The 21,585-nt window shown below is 46.4% G+C and overlaps 1 long non-coding RNA gene across 2 annotated transcripts in view; it reads left to right on the top strand.

The window, feature by feature from the left end:
- The first annotated feature begins 2,819 nt into the window (after positions 1 to 2,819).
- Positions 2,820 to 21,585, top strand: part of LOC138268487 (uncharacterized) — a 38,449-nt gene continuing 19,683 nt past the window's right edge. The window contains exons 1-7 of one of the 2 annotated variants that reach the window (XR_011200017.1): positions 2,820 to 2,920; positions 3,076 to 3,128; positions 3,355 to 3,387; positions 4,359 to 4,407; positions 13,090 to 13,196; positions 14,002 to 14,085; positions 14,964 to 15,056. This is a non-coding gene — a long non-coding RNA (uncharacterized lncRNA). Of the gene's footprint in view, positions 2,921 to 3,075; positions 3,129 to 3,354; positions 3,388 to 4,358; positions 4,408 to 13,089; positions 13,197 to 14,001; positions 14,086 to 14,963; positions 15,057 to 21,585 lie in introns of those variants that run through there. The other variant, XR_011200018.1, reaches the window with a different exon arrangement.

Here is a 21,585-nt window from a genome sequence, read left to right as displayed (position 1 = left end):
ATCTATAATTAAGGGACAACAATAAAATACTCCATGTTAAAGACAACCCCCAGCCCCTCCCTTATTTTTCATCTTATCATATAAATCTGCCAATTTGAGATTGATCATTGGAGTGATTGAAACTTTGAGACTGTGTTCTGATCGGCTTCTTCCCCTTGGGGAGTTTTGCTTTTTCACTGTGTCACAGTGCCCTGTCCCCTTGGGGTGGTAGATATAGGAGGGCCCTTTCTCCCTTTTCTTTGGAATATATAGTACATTCTGCTTCAAAGAACCTGCAAGAAGAACAGCGACACATCCAGTGGGCCCAGTGACCTCTGCCAACTCCAGAGGACTGCCTTGCACCCCAAAGGACCGAGAACTCCAGAGGACAGCAGCTCTGTCCAAAAGTAACTTTCAACCAAGGACTCCCACCTCACTCCGGATGCTTGAGTCCTGACCCCTGTGCACCTGATGTCCACGGCCCGTGTCCAGGTGGTCCACCCAGCAAGAAAGCGATTGGGAGCAAGAGCCCAACCTGGGTTGACCCATCCAAACTTCCATGACAACACCTGCAGAGAGAATCCAGAGGACCCCCTTGACCGCGAGCTCCGGACGAAGATATCCGACGCCTAAAGGACACACTGCACCCGCAGCGCCCAGGCCTTGGAGAACCTGAACCCCGGTGAAGCATCCTCTTCCCTGCCCAGCAAGTAGTTTGACTTTCCAAGTCAGTGAGGCAGTAAACTGCGCACGCAGGCCCTGCGGTGGCAGGCCTGAGACAGGTTTGAGAGGCTACTTCTGTGAGTGGCACAATCTGTGCTGTAGGCCCACTAGTAGCATTTAATTTACCAACCTTGGGTATATGGTATAGCACTTTACAAGGGACTTACAGGTAATTAAATAAGCCAAACAAGGTTAAACCAATTGTACCCAGTTGTAGGGAAAGAGCACATGCACTTTAGCACTGATAAAGTGCCCATAGCCCTAGAGCCAACAAAGAAGGGTCAGAAAAATAGGAGGAGACAGGCAAAAAGTGTGCCTTGCAGAAAGGGCCATTTCCAACACCTTCCCAGGGGAGGTGCAACAAGGAGAAATGTATTTATTTCCACTTGTTTATTCTTTCTAAGTGTGATGCATTCTGCAGCACACATCGAATGAGGATCAATTGTCTAAGGATTAATTTTGTGCTGGAAGGTGTCCCTTCCCACACAAATGCAATACTCCCTCAACCCAGGCACCTTTAGACTATGACGCAACGATGCCTGCGTTGGCACTACGCAGCACAAGGATAGAGCAGGAATATGCCATATTATGGTAAACATGGGGCATTTCCTGCCCGCTCCATTTAATGCAGAGCAGCAAGTTGTCTTGCTGCATAGCGCTTCGTCAAAGTTTAATAAAATCTGGCCCAAAATGTTGTAAAAGCTTCACTAGCAGGCAAGAACTTTGTAGCCGGCAAGCCCACAACAAAAACAGATTGCAACAATGGGAGAGTGAGTGACAGTGTGTGTGAGTGATAGTGTGGAACTGCAAGAATGTGTGTGTGCATGTATGAGAGTGAGAGACACTGTGTGAGCATGTGAAAGAGTAAGCAAGTATGAGAGAGTCAAAGCAAATGTGTGAGAATGAATGTGTTTTTGAATGAGAATGAGTGAATGTATGCAAGTGTTTAAGAGATTATACGAACGTTTTGGAAAGGGTGTTTGTGCTTATAAGTGTGCTGCTGGTCCTGGCATAGAGTAGGTCATTCTCGGTTTATGGGGAAGGGCTCCATTGTTATATGGATGGGGGCATTACCCAAGACAGTCCTTGGCATATTGGAGATCATTCTTGTCATATGAGGTCAATGAAGGTGAAATGCTGGTGCTGGCTTATTAGTGATAATTTACATTGTTAGAGAGGACCCAGGGTATTGGGCATATATCTCAAAATACTTGCTCTTGCATACACGAGGTAATGTTTGACATATGGGAACACACATGGAAAAATTATGTCACTCCCCTATTGTATGTAATTCTTGCACTAAGGACGGCGCCTGTAGCACATGGGAAACAAGCATGACAAAAATCTGGCCCTATTATAATGGAGCTCAAGCTTGACAAACTGGGTGAAGCCATGACAAATTTAAAAGCAAGCATTCACGGGGCCAATGGGTCTGCCTTTGGAAGGCCTGCGTTGCTTTTGCAAACAAATGCAAAAAGCTGTAAAAGTAAAAAAAAAAAAAAGAATGCTGCTTGCCAAAGGTGGGGAGCATATTTTTTGCACAAACAAGTTTCAAAGGTACAAAATAAAATAATAGTACAAATAAATTAGTGATACGCCTCCCAGCCATGGCACTCACGTGAACTATTTTTGTAGGTGTAGGTGCACACGTGAGGAAGCAAATGCCATCACTCCACTTTCCTTTATTCTCACCCTACCCCAGAACCACTTCCCCTACAACGCCAGTGTATAAACCGTGCACTAGATGGGCCCCTTTTCACATTAACGGCACGCGGAGTTAGAAGTTCGCAGTGATAAATTGAGCCTGCTTAAACCATGGAAAGTCCCAGTCACGTGTCTGTCATCTTTCCAATCTCAGGTACCCAGAAACCTCCTGGAGGCAAAAGAGACGCAGCTGACGCGAGCGCCCGAACTCCACCTGTCCAATCACAGCCCGACTCTCACTCAGGATTCAATCGATGACACCTGGATTGGTCACGAGGCTTCAATCTATTCTGCTCCCACCTGCATTCTTCTCGCTGCCGCCAAGGTCTCTTGGAAGCCTTGGATTGGTCAGGAGCTTGTCACGTGACCGAAATAGGCTGGGCTTGTAATTATCGGAGAGCCTATGATTCGTCCAAAGTTGGCCACGTCCCCCAGGCTGTGGGTTTAAAACCGTGTAGTGGCGGCCTGTCTTATTTTATTTTATGTTTGGTAAGTGGGTTGTGTTATAACGGAGGTGGGTTAATGGAAATCATATTGGTTTTTGAAGATGTTTTTTTGTTACCATGTTTAGGTGTCCGTCATATTTTTAGCAGGAGTGTTGCTTTTTCTTGTTTGTTGTGCTTTTCCGGGTGGTTTTGTTGTTTGTAAATTGTTTGTTTTGTCGTTTAGGGTTTGATGCTCGTCTCCCATCAAGAGAGCATGGATGAAGTTTAACGACTGAGGTGGGTAGATGAGAGGTGGTGGTGTATTTCGTTTATATACGTTGTACATTTTTACTTGTCTTCAACAATCCTTCTAGATGGTGTTTTCTGACGAGGTAATGTTTGATTTTTGAGAGGCTGCTATAATTCACTTTAAAATACTCGATTTTTTTTCTCCTTTGGGCTTGTTTCGTTTATAGTTTAAGTTAATGTGGTCCAAACTGATGTTTTATTTTATCCATTTTAGCTCTGCTCGTTTTGAGGTTTATGGTGTTTAACGGTACGTACTTAGTATTATGGTGGTTATTAAGAAAAATGTGCGCTTCATGTTAAGTGCTTTCTTCCACTTAAACATTTTTTTTGTATCGTTATGGTTAAGTGACTTGTTAAGGATGTTTTTTTTTATCTAACACATGACTGTATTTTGGGAGTTGTAGTTCAATGTATAATGGAATAATTCCATTAAAAAAATGCATTCGGGAATGGGAGAATTCTAAACACTATCCAACACGTTAATGTTAAACTATTCCTAAATTATTTTTTAATTTAGGGATACAGTTCAGATGCATACAGTTTAGCATGGAGAAGTGAGCTGCGGGATATTCTGAAATGCAGGTGGTGGAAACTGAAAGGTTGCTTTCTTTCAGTTTGCATTGTGTGGGAACTGGTGATGTAAGTGGAAGGGGGACGCTTATATAGCATTTGGGCTTTGTTTGGGGGGGATTTTGTGTGGGCCGTTGGCAATTGAAGTCAGTCTTCTGATTAAATTAAGTAATGCTCTTTGAGGTTTGTGTTGCGTTTTTTTGCCGCCCCCCTCCCCAATGTGCTTTGTAAGGTGCTAATGTCCGTTTCTTAGGCTGCAGTTCAAGTGAGATGATGGTTTCTGCAAGCTTATTTTATCAAAGCTTACCGACTGCTCAGAGCACTAGGACTTTAGTTAAAGGATGTGGGAGAGGGCTTTAAGGAGGAGTAATTTTTATTGTGAACCTGGGAAGGTGGTAAGTTTTTGGCAGCTGTTCTCTCTTTAGGGTACTGTAATTCTTAACTCGATTTTGAGATCTGTTACTAAGAAAATATTCCTCCATGTAAGGGTTCTGTTCCAGCTTTGGACCATTACTGCGTACCACAGTTGGAAGTTATGAATGTTGTGGCACATCTCTCAATTTGTGAGATTGGTATTGTGATCTGTGATTCCATGTTTTTCTTTTACAGATGGCGTGTGTTGTAATATCTATTTCTCTTTTAATGCAGGCTTGTAGCTGGCTCTGTCTCCTGTAACTTTTATTAACTTCTCATATTGGTGAGTATATTTCACCTTTGCAGGAAGTGGAGGTGGTATTTTGCCTGCTAACCTTTGATCAACTGGAAGATCTTCAGTGTGGTGGGCCAGCTGTGGCTTTGACTGAGCAGTTGCAGGTTTTCAGACTTAACAACGAATGAAGTTCCTGTTTTGTTTTAGCTTGAGTTTTCTGTAACTTTTTGTTCTTTTCTTTTAGGTTGTCTTAGAGGTGCAGTATAACAAGCTGGTATACCGCGGGATAGTTTGCATTGGCAGTCCAAAGCCTTTCAATTTCTTTTGCTTCCAGTGTTTTGATATGCCTGGGCATGGAGTACTTACCTGGTTCTATAGTGGGTCTTCCATGAGGGCATTATTCCACTAGTGATCTTACTTCAGCAGCTAGCAATGAATTGGCCAGTCTTTATCGTTGCAATGTGTTTCTGTTGGTTTCCCTGTGGTTTGTGTATGGTACTAAAAATTAGTGTGTCCATGACTTAATTCTTCTAGTCCTGGATCTGAATTCTCAGTGCATAAGTTAACCTTGTTGAATTGGTCTCCTTTGCACTGTCCTTGTAGTCTTTTCAGGAAAGATGTGACTGCATTAAAACAGTGTACTCCTGAGTATTCTAGAAACACTGGTACTGATTATGCATGTTGTAAAGACTGACTTGAGGAGTGTTCTAGTGATGACTACATTGTGGCTTTGTAACAACTTGGTGAACACTGATAGACACATGTACAAATACTCTACTACAGCAGCTGTGTACATGGAGGGACTTGACTGCCTGAAAACCGGAAACAATCTTGACTGCAGAAACTTTGTTGTTACTGCACTTGCCTACATATATAAGGTAGGTTAAACTTCAGCTTTCCAGAAAAGCCCCCACCCCAAAATAACCTGCCTATCTCCAAACAATGAGTGCATTAAGGGTGTTTAAGAGCCAAATTTTGGCTTACCGTCATAAAATTGACTAGCAAAGTTTTTTTTTTTTTGGGCCAAAACACTTTCAGCTCTACATTTCTCGAGGCTAGAAAATCACTTGAATGAATTCTGGGAATGGTAACTTGTCTCCCCCACTAACACTTTCTATAGTTAAACTCAGTACATCTGCCTAAAATGACGTACAGCTCTTCATGACCAACATCCTGCATGGCTGATTTATCTGTTAACTGACTTGTAGGTAGAACGTTTAACACAAACTTCCAAAAGGCCTTTTTGACTGTCCTTTTATTTGAATTGGCAGGTGTCCTCCTTTCAGCTCAAGACAAGGAAAGCTCCATTATGACTATTCAGCTAGCTTCTAGTTATAACTGGACCTGTAAACGGCGAAGTAATTTAATGTGACTAACAGTATTACTAATTTACTAGTTGTCTTTGTAGCTAGTCTTTCCATAACCTTGCATTTACTTGCCACCAGAAAGTCTTAATCACTTGGATCTGAAGTTAGCTTGCTTCTATCTGGTGGTAGAGAGCAAAAATTGATTTCTTGCTGGCACCCTATATTCAATTTTGGGTGCAGTGTTGGAACTGGTAAGTTACAGTAGGTCTATGAACAACCTGAAGGTTGTCAATCTCGGCACATTACCTTATTTTTAATGTGCCTTCTGCCTTTCTCTTAAGTGCAGGCTCTGAACTGCGTCACCAGCTTAAGCTGACCTAACCAGGCAAAATGTATGTATTGCACACTGCAAAGGACAGCCCTCCCCCCCCGCTTATCCCACAAGCACTAATCTCTGGGAAAGACTTTATTGTCTGTACTCAACTTCCAAAACTAAGGCCAGAAAGCTTCAAGTTGACTACTAAGAAATCTCAGATTATGAAGATAAGATTGTGGTCATGTGCACAATGGACAAGTTATAATCCATACATTCTCAGGAGCGTATCTTGGTCAAAAGGATCTGGGAATGGGCGAGCTTCAGATTTTACAACCATCATCCTGGCATATAAAATACATTATAGGAGGGCAGGGTGCATGCAATTGATTTACAGAGTAGTAGAAAGGGTGAGGAATACAGACCGGTTGAGGGATGAAAGTGAGGGCAAAACAGTTTTTGGTAAACTCACTATTTTTTGCGGACTTTAGAGTACCTTGTCTTTAAACTTCTGGTCCAATCCAACACACCTCGCATGACTAAAAGCACATGTTCCAAAGGGGGGAAAACCGAATTTATTTGGGGGGGGGGGGGGAGCTGCTAAGACAACTTCTCCTGTCCTGGGATCTGAATTCTCAGGGTTTAAGTCGGTGCTGTTGAATTGTTCTACTTGGCAGTGTCCTTGTAGAGTGCTTTCAGGAAAAAGAGGACTGCATTCAAATGTAGTCCTGAGTAATCTGGCAACACTAGTACTGAAACGTGGTAAATACTGGCACTCAAGGAGTTCTTCTGTTCAAGACTAAAGTGTCTGTAGCCTGACTCAATGAACGCAGATAGAACACATGCAGAAATGATCTACAGCAGCTGTGCACACACAGGGGAACAAGGACTTGGATGTCTTAAAACTGGAAGAAAAATCCTAACTGCAGAAAGCCTACCTTGTCGCTAGTACACTTTTACACAGTAAGAGGTAGGTTTCAACTGCAACTTTTTCAGAAAAGCTCCTCTCCACCCGATGACCCTGGCTATCAACTTAATTACTGCATTAAGGGTGTTTAAGAGTCATATCTCACCCTGCCATTGTAATTGTCTTCCAACTCAACTTTGTTTTAGGCCAGAACAGACCACTTTCAGCTCTCTTTTTTGGAGGCTAGAAAATCACTCTTAAATGAACATCTGGGAACTAGTCTTCCTAGGCTGAAGGATGAATTGCCTATATAGAAAGAAGAAAATAGTTATGTACCATTAGCTCTGCTCTTGCCTTCACCAGGGAATCTGATGCCAACCAAACTGCTCTCGTGATCAAGCCAGCCCCCCTCAAACACTTTTCTCTAGTTAAACTCTGCACATTTGCATGATGAGGAAGGACCTCTTTTCATGACTTGCATCATGCATGGCTCTGCTTTCTCTTAACAGACTTGTAGGTAGAACGTTTAACACTGAACCACCTCCTAAATGGCCTTGTGACTGTCCATTTGAGTAGTGATCGTTTTGAAAAGCCTTTATTTGATTTGGCGAGTTCCCTCTTTCCAGCTCCGATGAGGAAAGCTCCATTATGACTATCCAGCTAGCTTCGAGTTATAACTGGACCTGTAAATGGCAAACTAATATGTGAAATTGACTACCAGTGTAGTCACTTACTAATTGTTTGTAGCCAGTCTTTCCACAACAACCTTGCATCTACTTGCAACCAGAATGTCTTAATCACTAGGGTCTGAAGTTAGTTTTGCTTTATCCTAGTGGTAGGGAGTAAACAAATCTTGCTGGCACCCTAGCCATCCAGTATGGTGCAGTGTTGGAACTGCTGCCAACTTGTAATAGTGCGGTTGAGGCCCTGAAGGTTGTGCTTCTCAGCCATTACCTTCTTTTTACTGTGCCTTTGGCCTCACCTTTATATGCAGGCTCATAACGCCATCACCAGCTGAAGCTGACCTAACGGGGGGGAGGTGCAAATTGCACACTGCAAAGGAATGGCTTCCCTAGCAAATCCCACCAGTATTAATCTCCAGTAATTACATTTTTTTCTGTACTCAACTTCCAACACTAAAGCTTCAACTTTCCTGTAAAAAAAATCTCTTAAGACCAGGATTGTGGACATTTGCTCAATGGACAAGTTATTATTCTAACATTCTCATGAGCTTATCTTGATCAGTAGGACTTTGAGGCACGGTTTCAAGGTATGTACAAGACTTGCAGACAGTCTCCAGGGGTTAGGATGTCAACAGGTTGGAGTTCAAGTTAAACACCCAGCAACACTGGGCTGGCCAGGTGCAGAGGTCAATTTAACATGGGCTCCCCTGGAGACTGTAGGCACTCAGAATTGGGCCTGCTTGCAGGTAAGTTTAGAGGAGCATGATGTGTGGGGGTCCACAGGTCAGCACCAACACCCTCTGCAGCACAGGGGCAGCTGAATGTAGAGTGCAAGCAGTGACTCAATGCCTTCCTATGGGGGACCCGGGGGGGGGGGGGGTGTCACAGATGCTGCAGGCTAAGTCCAGGGGGTTGGTTCTGGAAAACCAAAGGCTGGACAATAGGGAGGGGTTGGATGTTGATGCAGTGAAGGTCAGATTCCCCAAGGCCAGGGGCCTGCAGGGGTACCTTTTGGCATCAGGAATCTTCATCCGGTTCTCTCGGTCGGGGGGGGGGGGGGGAGGTCCTCCTGTTTGAGGCTGAAGGTGTTATGTTGCGACACTAGGTCAGGATCACTGGGGGACCAACTCTAGTTGGTCAGGTCATCTAAACAATGGCTTTGGGTGCAGAGTGGGCAGGACTCAAGGATCCAGGGTTGTTCTGGAGTTTTGTTCCCTTCTGGACAGGGCTGCTGTTCATGGGAGATCTGTCCTCTGGGGTGCAGGCATTCCTCTTGAGGCTTTTAAGAGGTCACGGGTCCTGCAGGATGTATCCACTCTTGGTTGCAGGGCTTCAGAAGCCGGAGAAAGGCCTGGGGTCAAGCCAGTTGGTGTCTACAGTCTTCTCTGCTGGGGTTCAGCTTAGCAGTCCTTTCTTTTTTAGGTCACAGGAAGCTGGTGAGCTGGTTAGAGGCCCTTAAGTATTGGATTTAGGGGCATAGCCGGTCAGGGCAGTAGCCAATGGCTACAGTTCTGAGGGTGGCTACACCCTTCTGGTGTGTCCTCCCTTTGGGGAGGGGGTGAGACACCAATCTAACCCTATTGGTCCCTGTCCTCCAAACCAAGATGGTGGATTCTGCTGGGAGGGGCACTTCAGCTCTGGGCACCTTAGGGGTTGGTCCCAGCTGAAGTGGTCACACCCCCTTAATTTTCCTATGTTTCCTGCCATCTATTTTTTTTTTTTTTTTTTTTTAAATGTGCCTTCAGCCTTGCTCTTAGGTGCAGGCTCTGAACTGTCACCAGCTGAAGCTGACCTATCCAGGCAAAATGTATGAATTGCACACTGCAAACGACAGGCCCTCCTGGTGTGTCCCATGAGCACTAATCTATAGTACTGACCACTGTAGTCTGTACTTAACTTCCAAAACTAAGTCCAGAAAGTTTCAACTTGGCTACAAAGTAATCTCAGAATACGAAATTATTTGTGGTCATGCGCACAATGAAGGTATAAGCCATATGTTCTCAGGACCATATCTTGGTCAATAGGATTTGGGAAGGTGTGCGCTTCAGACTTTACAACTATCATGCTGGCATTGGTTAAAATAATTATAGGAGGACAGGGTGCATGTGTAGTAAGTTGGCTCTACATACTATCTCAAAGTGAGATAGTGTGCTTAGTCCAAGGGTTCCCCTTAGAGGTAAGATAATGGCAAAATTACATAATTCTAATGCTCTATTTTGTGGTAGTGTGGTCAAGCAGTAGGCTTATCACAGGGTAGTGTTAAGCATTTGTTGAACACACTCAGACTTCACTCCAGGCCAGTTTCTATATAGAAAAATCTTTATTTTAGAACCTCAAGATTTGAAGTAAATACACAAAAAGCAAGGTACTCCACACAGCTAAGTACGGAAATTTTAATTAGAGCAGTAACATACAGTTTTTGTTAAAATGGCAATAAGTTATTTTAAAAGTGGACACAGTGCAAAAATCAACAGTTCCTGTGGGAGAAGTAATGGTCGGTTTTTCAGGTAAGTAAGGCATGTTCCTGGGCAAAGGCAGCCCACCGTTGGGGGGGGGGGGGGGGGGGGGGGGATTCAAGGCAACTCCAAAGTTACCACACCAGCAGCTCCTGTCTGGTGCAGAGGTCAAAGAGGTGCCCAAAACACATAGGCGCCTATGGAGAACAGGGGTGCTCCAGTTCCAGTCTGCCTAGAGGTAAGTACCTGTGTCTTCGGAGGGCAGACCGGGGGGGGGGGGGGGTTGTTGAGCACTGGGAGGTTTTGTTGAGCACTGGGAGGGGAAGGGGACAAGTAGACACAACACATCCTCAGTGGCACATGGGTGGCTGGGTGCAGTGTGCAAAGCAGGTGTGGGGTTTGTAATAGAAATCAATGGAGGGACACAGGGGTTCTTCTCGGGCCAGCCACCACCTGGGCTAGGAAGTGGGTCACCGGATGGTCACTCCTGAACTGGAGTTCGGTTCCTTCTGGTCCTGGGGGCTGCGGGTGCAGTGCTTGGTCCAGGCGTCAGGTTCTTTGTTCCAGGCAGTCGCGGTCAGGGGAAGCCTCTGGATTCTCTGCGTGGGTTGTCTCGGGTTACTTGCAAGGTTGCAGTCACCTGGGAGTCATCCCTGTAGTGTTAGTTCTCTGGAGCTTGAGCTGGGGGTGTCAGGTGAAGTCTCACGCTTCCGCCGGGAAGAGAGTTCTTTGGATGTTAAAGTTGCAAAAATGGTGCTGTAGGTGAACAGTGCCGCTGTTCTCAGGAGTCTATTGGTCCTTCGGATTTCAGGACAGTCCTCTGAGGCTTCAGAGGTCGCTGGTCCCTGTCAGATGTGTCGCTGTTGCAGTTTTCTTCATGTCAGGAGACAGGCCGGTAGGGCTGGGGCCAAAGCAGTTGTCTTCTCTGCAGGGCTTTCAAGGCAGCAGTTTTTTGTGTAGGTTGCAGGAATCTGATTTCCTGGGTTCTCGGTGCCTTTAAATACTAAATTTAGGGGTGTTTAGGACTGGGGGGGCAGTAGCCAATGGCTACTGTCCTGGGGAGTGGCTACACCCTTTTTGTGCCTCCCCCCTGAGGGGAGGGGCACCTCCCTAATCCTATTGGGGAATCCTCCAATCTCGAGCTGGAGGATTTCTAAAGGCAGGGGGGGGTCACCTCAGCTCAGGGCACCTTGGGGGCTGTCCTGACTGGTGGGTGACTCCTCCTATCTCCTCCAGCCTTGCCACCAAAAGTGCTGGGATGCCCTGGGGTGCTGTCAAGACCTGAGCCTCAGGCTCACCGCCAGCTGTTAAAGTTCCTGCAGGGGAAGTGAGAAGCACCTCCACCCAGTACAGGCTTTGTTCCTGGCCAGTGACAAAGGCACTCTCCCCATGTGGCCAGCAACTCGTCTGGTTGTGGCAGGCTGGCAGAAGCTGGTCAGCCTAGCACTAGGAGTCGGACTGGTATTCAGGGGGGGGCATATCTAAGATGCCCTCGGTGTTTTTTTTACAATAAATTGCACACTGGCATCAGTGCATTTATTGTGCTGAGAAGTTTGATACCGAACTTCCCAGTTTTCAGTGTAGCCATTATGGAACTGTGGGGTTCATGTTTGACATACTCCCAGACCATATATTCTTAAGGCTACCTGGCACTTACAAGGTCTAAGGTTTAGCTTAGACACTGAAGGGGCATAGTGCTCATGCACATGCCCTCACCTGTGGTATAGTGCACCCTTCCTTAGGGCTGTAAGGCCTCCTAGAGGGGTGACTTACCTATGCGACAGGCAGTGGGTTGAGGATATGGCACTCTGAGGAAACTGCCATTGAGAAGGTATGGCACTCCGAGGGAGTGCCATGTCGACTTAGTCATTTTCTCCGCACCAGCACACAAGCTGTGAGGCATTGTGCATGTGCTGAGTGAGGGGTCCCCAGGGTGGCATAAAACATGCTGCAGCCCTTTGACCTTCCCTGGCATCAGGGCCCTTGGTACCAGGGGTACCATTTACAAGGGACTTATCTGGGTGCCAGAACTGTGCCAATTGTGGGAACAAAAGTACAGTTTAGGGAAAACACTGGTGCTGGGGCCTGGTTAGCAGGGTCCCAGCACATTTTCAATCATAACTGGCATCAACAAAAGGCAAAAAGTTGGGGGGGGGGGGGGGGGGCATTGCCTTACAGCACGCGAGTGACTGAAGGGGCTGTAGAAAGGTTGAGCTATACAGATTAGTTGAGGTGAGGGGAGAACTGGTAAACTCACGGTTTGAGGACTTTATTTAAAAACCTTTTTTTGTCTAAAAATAGATTCTGGTCTAATCAGACACCTCGCCGTACAGGACTAAAATCACCAGTGTACCTAAACAATTTATTGGGGAGGGATGTAGCACCCCCTTTCCAGCTATGCTCCTGTCCATTCTGCTGTGGGTGGGGTTACCAAAAGCCAGCATCTTACCAGTCCTGCCTACTGAGTGCAGACTGTTTGCTACAAATGTAGCATAAGTTGGAAGTTGTTTTGGTAACTGATCAATTCAATAGGGCTGAGAGGGGTTGGAAGAATCTAGCATCCTGCCATACCAGGGCCCTTCAGTCTGCTAGCAACATTTCCTCTTTCCTATCCTTTATTTCCCCTTTCTCTACCTTATTTCTATTATGGTCTGACTAAATTTTAATAAAGTGGCTTTTATTTAAGCCTGACCTCAGCACTGCAGCCGGGGCCCCCAGTGGGCACCCAATATACAGCACAAAGGGGGGGGTATCCACTGGGGGAACCGGCTGTAGTGCTGACGTCATTTGAGAGGTGGCAGAGATTGGCTCTGGTCTGTCGCCTCTCTCGAGATAGCCTGAATTCTGGCACCCCAGGGTCCCTCAGAACGCCTCTATTCAGGCATCTCGCAGTGAAAAACTCCAATCTCTAGAGAAGCTATGGCAGAGAGCTGCTAGCTTTTACACTGGAAGGCTTTATTGCTGGACACCATGCCCAAATATTAAGTCCCTTTCCCACCTGAAGATATTGGATTCTCCACCTGAGCTTTGTACTAATTTTTTGCTATCTATTAATTACTCACAGCTTTAGAGGCAGCCTTTGGTGTTGCAGTCCTGCAGCAATTCCTGAAGCACAGATGGTGGTTAAGTTGTCTACAATTCTGCTTGGAACCTATTCAAGCTGTTTCAAGGGTAAGTTATGGGTTTACACAATGTGTTGCAATTCCTGAAAATGAAAACTGAGGCAACTAAATCATGGATTCCCAATTAAGGAAATGTAATTCAAATTACCATAACATAAACTGAATTACTTACAGTATTAAATATTGCAATAGAATAGAAACTGTCCCATATTAAATCCCTGTTAGTGTTGAAATACTGTTACCAGAAAATGTTCTTTAAACTCCTGTCTATAGAACCTGGCTGCCTTTTTATGTTCTGAAAAGGGTGTTTGAGACCGGTGGAAGAAAACCAGTAGCACAGGATTGCAGGATTAAAATTGAATCTGCATCAATTTTTAGTTTAAATGAATACTATTCACCCTGCAATTCTTTCTAGAAACACTTTAAATTGATTTGTAGGGTGTGTATAGTAAAGTGAAATGTCTTTCCATAGCCCTGAGTTGGATGTTAAGCAGTGGATTTGGTAATGATTTGGTGGGAGGTGAGGACATCGTGTGGCTGTCATGCCGCATGACTACCCGTTTTCCTTGGATGTACTGGGGGATGAACTGGCTGTAGTATTCGTGTCAACTGCAGAGATTAATTTGACCTAGTTAAGGTATTCAAGAGAACCACCGACTGCATTTTGAGACTAGTCAAATTTACTACTATAACCAGAAGGGACACCCTTTGAGTGTGGCAAAAGCTGGAGCCTTCAGTACAGAAGTCTTTGGGTCTTACTGTTACACTTTCTGTCCAATTCTTTTACCAATTGTCATAGGAAACTGAACAGCGTGTAGGGGTTTCAGATTCTAATACTCTACGCTTTTCCACAGCCTTCTGCTCTTGACCTGGTGATCCTCATTTGTCCTTTCTGCTGGGAAGCCTGTCTGTATCCAACATTGCCTGCACTACAAAAGGTAAATGGGTTTATGCAGTGTTACATGAATTATATAAAAGTGTGTTACTTATGAGGGTCTCAGTGTTGATTTGTAGGCATAGTGCTTAATTGATTTACCCAGTTGCAGGATTATAAGCTGAGACTTGAACCTGGTTCCTCCAGTTCTGAAAACAGCAGCTCTGGCCATTATGCCACACACTCCCTTTAGCTTTGCATCATTTGGATAAAGCTTTAACTGAGTCTGCAGGGAAATTAGGAAACTGTTAATATGAAGGTCGGATGGTGCAAAGAAAGCATCCTGTCTTCTTTTTATACGAGGAAAGGGGATCCTATAAAATGGTCTCCTACTGAGATGTCCTGTAGCAGGCTAGTCCCATGGATCTGGCTTTAAATTGATGGACCAATACATCCCTTGGTAGTCTTCACACCTTGAAACATGAGTTGCTGGGCCACGCTTTGCAAGCAGAGATTACAGCACATGGGAGCTTTATCATTCTTATGAAGCCTACAACCCTACTTGCAGATACTGCATGCAAGTAGAGTTGTAAGCTTCCTGAGAATGATGATACTCAATGCTGTAATCTCTGCAAAGAGTGGCCCAGCAACTCCTTCAAGGGGTGTATGACTACATGTGTACTTGAGACATCTTAACCAGGTAACAAGGCAGTGACCTCTGTACTCAATTTTTCTAATTCTGAGATCCTTGGAGGGTGAGGGGGGGGGGGGGGTGCCTTGCCTCCACTGTAGGTTGAAGAGGGAATCTTGCCTGTTTGGTTTACAACTGAGTGGAGGAAACTTGTAAAGAATCTTAGTCTATCTTGGATGCTTCAACATCTCTGGTGGCTGTAGCTGCCTCACTCACTTTCTTCATCTTGTGTTTTTTTTTTTTTTTTGTAGGTGACTCTCCTCCCACAGGAAGCCTCTTGGAGGAAATCTTTGGTGACCAGACCTTGTCTTACTGCACATTGTAAAATAAAGTATTGAACTGAACTACTGTCTGTGCTTATTTTGTGAATGGGGAAAGGGTGATCAAGGTTTCCTCAGAGGGGCTCTCCTGTGAGTCGATTGTTTGCCAGAGTATGCCAGGCCACCTTAAGAACATGTAATTTCACATTTTCTTGTGGGTAGTGACCTAATTTTACAGAATTGCTTCTTGCATAGGTTTTCTTCCCATGCAAGTTGATTATTAGAATGTTTTTGGGGTGGGTGGTGCAGCATGGTAAGGAAGTTAGTGTTTTTGAGCTCTGAATGTTTACAATTGCATTATGTCTACAGTGCCATGATCCCCTCAATCATTTCTCGTTCACTAACTTTATTAGATGTCCTTTCTAAAATCATACAAGTATACTAGTTTAAATGTTTTACAATGTTATCCATTCACCAAGGAAAAGATTAACAGTACAATATCTAAACAGTTAAAATGTTATCAACCAATAAGAGAGCACTCCTTCCTAATAACCTGTCTACATTTAACTGTACTGTACATCTGTGGGTTAACCTGTAAAGCCAAACAAGATGTGGATAGTGGCATTATTCAAATACTCTCTAAAATTGGCTAATCTGGATCTAAAAACCCAACCAGAAACCGACATCTAAAAACCCAAGTTAAGTGTGGCTAAAAGCAGTGTGTAAAGGCAGGACTAGCCTGTCTTGTCTGGAGGACAAAAGGGGCCTTGCACATTTTGAGAATTTAATCTGAGGCATAAACAATGTGCATTGTATTTATAGTTGAAACATCACAAGCTGGCAAATTGGTCTGTTTAAACCAAGCACCTCTTGCAAGCAATGGAATATATCCAGTCTAAAGTATATCTGATGGCGAATAGACCGCTCTAGCAAAAGGGGAATGTACCTGGAACTAATGTCTTGCAGTACTGTTGCATCAACCACTTGGCTGAAGCAAAGGCCTCCCTCTTTTCTACCACCCTGAAAGAAGGCATGCTTCAGCCACTGTCTGATTTTTAGTAATGCCCTCAGGGTTGGTAAATAACTCTGACCTTCCAAGAGCTTTAAAATGTGAGTATCGAAGGTATATTCAGTTTGTCTAGGGTCAAGCAGTTCTGTATAATCTACTCTAGCTTAGTTCCTCCTTAACTCCTATTGACCACAATAAGAGGGTGACTGTGGATAAAATCCTCTAACTTGTATCGGATTCCTTATGGATGATCTAAGGGGGTTTACCTTGTCCACCTAAGACACCTTTTGAACTTGTGTTTTGCCCACCTGTTTTGGGGCAATATTTGCATAACCCCAAGTGCCAAAGGTTGTCATGGGGATACATTTTGCTTGACAGACGTAGGCAGATCACTCAAAGTGAGTGTGCAGTCCAAGCGTTCCCCGTTCCAGTCTGCCAACAGGTAAGTACCTGCATCCTGTGGGAGCAGACCATAGGTGGTTTATGTAGTGACCTGGGGGGAGGGGGGGGGCACAACACACCCTCAGCAGCACAGGGGTGGCTGGGTGCAGTGTGCAAAGTAGGCGTCTGCTTTTGAGTGACCTGGGGAGGGGGTGTCACTGAGGCAGGGCACAGGGGGGCTTCTCTGGCCAGCCACTGACTGGGCAAGAAGGGGGCCGTCTGCTGGTCACACCTGCATTAGAAGGTCGTTCCCCCTCAGTCCTGGGGGCTGTGGGTGCAGTGCTTGGTCCAGGCATTGGGTTCTTTGTTACCAGGCAGTCGCGGTCAGGGGGAGCCTCTGGATTCCCCCCCCTTCCCCTCTGCAAGGGGTCAACTCGAGGTACTGATGTCGCCTGGGAGTCCTCTCTGGTGTTCTCCTGAACTTGAGCTGGGAGCATCTGGTGCAGAGTGAGAAGTCTCACGCTTCCAGCAGGAAGAGTTCTTTAAAAGTTGCAGTTTTTGAACAGTGCCACTGTTCTTGGAGTTTCTCGGTCCTTCGGGTTCAGGGCAGTCCAGAGTCCTCAGAGGTAGCTGGTCCCACTGGATGAGTCACTGCAGGTTCTTTGAGTCTGGAGACAGGCTGGTAGGGCTGGGGCCAAGTCACTTGTCCACGTGGGGCTTTCAGGTCAGCAGTCCTTGTAGGAATCTGGTTTTCCTGGTTTCAGGGTTGCCCCTAAATGCTGAATTTATGGGTGTTTGTCTGGGTGGCTACACCCTCCTTGTGTCCCTCTCCCTGAGGAGAGGGAGGGGGCACATCCCTCTTCCTATTGGGGGAATCCTCCAAAACCAAGATGGAGGATTTCTAAAGGCAGGGGTCACCTCAGAGCACCTTAGGGGCTGTCCTGAATGGTAGGTGACCCCTTGTTTTTCTCATCTCCTCTGGACTTGCTCCCAAAAGTGAGGGCTGTGTCCAGGGGGCAGGCATTTCCACTAGCTTTAGTGCCCTGGTGGCATTGTAACAAGAAGCCTGAGCCTTTGAGTTCCTGCAGGGGGAAAGTGTTTTGCACCTCCACCCAGTGCAGGCTTTGTTCCTGGCCTCCGAGCACAAAGGCTGTCACCCCCAGGGAGTCCAACTCGTCTCAGTGGCAGGCTGACACAAACCAGTCAGTCCTGCACTGAAGGATTGGGTAAAATACAGGGGCATCTAAGATGCCCCCTGTGTACATTTTGTAATAAATCCAACACTGGCATCAGTGTGGGTTTATTATTCTGAGAAGTTTGATACCAAACTTCCCAGTATTCAGTGGAGTCATTATGGAGCTGTGGAGTTCGTTTTGAGAAACTCCCAGAGCATATACTTAAGGCCACACTGTACTTATAATGTCTAAGAATAGACTTAGCTGCATGAGCAATATACCCTGACAGTGTGCTTAGACACAGTAGTGGCATATTGCTCATGTCCTCACCTGTGGTATAGTGCACCCTGCCTTAGGGCTGTAAGGCCTGCATGAGGGTTGTCTTACCTATGCCACAGACAGTATTTTGTGTGCATGGCATCCTGAGGGGGATGCCATGTTGACTTTGCCTTTTTCTCCCCACCAACAGTCTGCAGTGTGCATGTTACTTGAGGGGTCCCTTACAGTGGCATAACACATGCTGCAGCCCTTAGGGACCTCCCCTGGTCACAGGGCCCTTGATACCACTGGTACCTTTTACAAGGGACTTACCTGTGGGCCAATTGTGAAAACAATAGTATTTTTTATGAAAACACTGAAGTGTGCTGGGACCCTGCTAACCAGGCCCCAGCACCAGTCATGTCAGCATCAATATCAGACAAAGTGGGGGGTAATTGCAACAGGGAGCCATTTTCCTAACAGACAATTGTCTGTATTGGCTTGGGTGCTAGGCAGTAGGAAAAATTATTTAGACCAGCAGTAGCCATCCTGTATCTTAGACTTTTAGTTGCAGATTTTCCTTACCTTAGAATTTCCCCCAGGTATCCGTCTGGACCTGTAAATTTTTCTTGAGGTACCCTTAATGTCAGGTGGGTTCTCTGTAGGCACCACCTCTGTCAACTTTTTTTTTTTGTGGCAGCCACACACTGATCCAAAGAGCTATCCTTTGGTCACGTTTTGATTGGTTTGATTTTTTTATTTTTATTTTTACTTTTAAGTGTTGTTGCTCCTGGTATTTCTAGAATATCCTACAAGACTGGGTTCAAGCCCTGTGGATCCTGTCCTTGTGCCATGTACATGCAGGATCTGCCCCTTGTGCTTATGGTGTTTGGAGTGTGACACAACCTGAAGGTTTACTCCGTGCTGGGCCATGAACCTGAAAGCTTTGAGGGAGTGGCCCCTAAAGCTATTGGCCCTCCTGTCCACTGGACTCTGCATTTTATGTTCTCAGTTGAGAGGAAGAGAACATGCATAGGCGTTTTATATTTGTTGTGGGAAGGGGAGCTTTGTAGTTCTAGACCTCAGTCCTCCGAGACTATGGCTAGGTCAGCTTTGCACTCCCCTGAGTTTCCAGTTGCTTGAGTGACCCCTGCCCAACTCTTTAAGGCCTAGTGGCTCACTTTTGGATGGGCTGGCTTGCTGGAAGGCCTTCTGTGGCTTGGGCCATGGTGCACCCCACAGATCAATGCCAGTTGTGCCATTGCAACCGTCTGGTTAATGATATTGATGCTCCTGGCACTGCATGTTCCCCTAGACCGTGCCAGTAGCCAGCATGCAGCTGGAATAGTATTGTCTGACTTTGGCAGTGGTCTTGCCCCTATGCTTGATCCTAACCCTTTTTTCATGGGTGAGGATATGGCGCGGTATTTGATGCTGGACTCTCTACAATCCCACCAAGGGCTGTTGGACTGGCAGAATGACCTGGGTGAGGCCAGTCATCTTGACACCTGTCCCAACCATGGGTTGGTTTCTCCCCCTACGGTCCCTAGAAGAGCTTCCTACTCCATGGTGGTGCGAAGGGCAGCCGAGGTCTTGGACCTTGAGCTTTCTTCAAAGGCTGGCTTGACTACCCTCATGACAGAGGTGCTTCAAGCTGGGGCTTCCCCTCTCGAACCCCTCTTGGCCTTCAATGAAGCCCTTACTAATGTCCTATTGGGGATGTGATCTAACCCCAGCACAGGCTCCTGTGAACCATAAAATTGCCTGCTGCCATAGGGCTACTCCAAATGACCCTGAGTGTGGTTATCCAAGCCTCCACATCCAGGGAGTGCCCCCTTCTACTTTCCCGGACAGGGAATCCGAGGCTGGAACAAATTCGGGAGAAAATGTTCTCTTACACCAGCCTGGCTTTGTGGTTTGATTAGAGTATTCCTCATGGGCTGTTACACCCATACTTGTGACATGGTTGTGCAAATGCTGCCACAGGTCCCGGGGAAGCCCAGGCCATTCTCTCTCAAGTTGTTGCTGGCTGGAGAGAGAGAGCTAAATTTACAGTACAATGTGGGCTGGACACGACTGTCCCACTAGACAGAGTGGTAGCATCGACTTGCCTTATTGAGGATGTCTGGCTTTTTGTGGGATGTCCAATCCGCCCTTCAGGACATGCCCTTCAATGGCTGTGCTTGAGCACTTTAAGGAATTTTAAGCTGTGTCCAGATCCTTGGGCCTTGTCGCTGCCCCCGTCTCCCTCAGTCTGCTTTTCACCTCTTTCATGGCTACAGAAGGGGTGTCCCCTAAAGTCTGTTCCCTTCTAGCAGTCATGCATGCTGCCCAGCAACTTTGTGGCTGCGAATGTAGGATCCAGTGTCCATGTGGATCAGGGAGCCAGTGGTCTTCCTATTCAACTACTGCCTGACAACCCCCCCCCCCAAACCCCCTTGCAGGCTTTACCCTACTCCCTGCACCCTCCAGATCTTTAAGTCTGGCTATTTCCTACCCGCATCTACCAGTGCCTACCCCCCACCCTTTTGCAGCCTTTACCCTACCCCTCCAGATCTTCTAGTCTGGCTAACCAGGACCTCTCCTACCTACCAGTGTTCTTACCCCCTCCCCTTGAACAAGGCACCTGGTCACATGATCCCCGAGTGACCTGGCCCTTTAGCACCTCTAAGTAGCGAGACATAGGGCTTGGGTACTAAAGAGGGCTCCTCAGAGTTGCAGCACATATGCCATTCTGAGGGACCCACCCCAGTGGCTACTACCGTTCACTAACCTTAACCATAATGCCCCTCAAAATTGACTATTTAGGGGACCTCCTGATAAAAGATGCTCTAATCTTCTTGGGTCGCAAGGAGTGGACAAGAAGCCTGAACGAAGGAGCACGACTGACTTGGCACCATCCCTGCCGACTATTGCCATTGGAGGGTGGGGGACTCTAGCATGGCCAGCACATAACATGTTTGTTGTCACCCCCCCCCCCTCCCACCCAATTCTAACTCTGCATATGCAAAGAGATATGACTTTTATGCAACAACACAGCCCCCCTTAAGGTCAAGCTCCAGTGGTCATCAGGCGAGTCCTTGTCCCACCCACCTTCGTGTAACGTGTTCAGGGTTATTCCCCATTCACTCATTACATCAGGAAATGCACACTATTAGTTCATATTCAAGAGTTCCCTTTTGATGTCAGTCAAGTGAACATGGTGTTGTAGCACATTTAGCAATGTTCCCCCCCCCCCCCGGGACCCACAAAGGCCCTAGTTCACTCCTTATGTGCACTGCAACAGTGTTAGGCTTTACAGCAGTTGCCAGGATTGTGTGTACTTGTGAGATCTAATCCTGCTCAGAAGTCACGCTGCTTGCACAACACACTGGCATGTTGTGCTGGAAAAGTCTCACTCTGGAATGGGGCAGCAGCTCTCCCCAGTAATAGCATATTACAGCAATGCAGTAGGTCAAGTTGAGGGGGGAAATCAGTCCTTTGTGCCCCGTTTAGAGTACTGCAAACATGTCGTCCTGGTCCATCTGGGTCAGTCAGGTCAGATCCTTCGGTTCTGCTAGTCCTGCCAATCACAGCCTCACTTCAGCCCTGCTTAATGGCCTGAAGTCTTTGATTTGCCCCCCTCCGGCCGTCTTTGGCATAAGGGTTGCCACAGTGCCTTTCGGGCACAGCATAGTCTCTTCAGGTTCAATTGCTTGCACAGCGATGGGCCCCCCCTAATGTGGGATTGCTGCTCAAGTGTTTAAGAGCCTTGCACTGGTCACAATCTATTCACCAGTGACTCCTGGCA

This window comes from Pleurodeles waltl, chromosome 12, assembly GCF_031143425.1.
Source record: "Pleurodeles waltl isolate 20211129_DDA chromosome 12, aPleWal1.hap1.20221129, whole genome shotgun sequence".
In the NCBI taxonomy this organism is placed as follows: Eukaryota; Metazoa; Chordata; class Amphibia; order Caudata; family Salamandridae; genus Pleurodeles; species Pleurodeles waltl.
The sequence above is the reverse complement of the archived record's forward strand: the minus strand, read 5'-3'. Positions and strand labels throughout refer to the sequence as shown.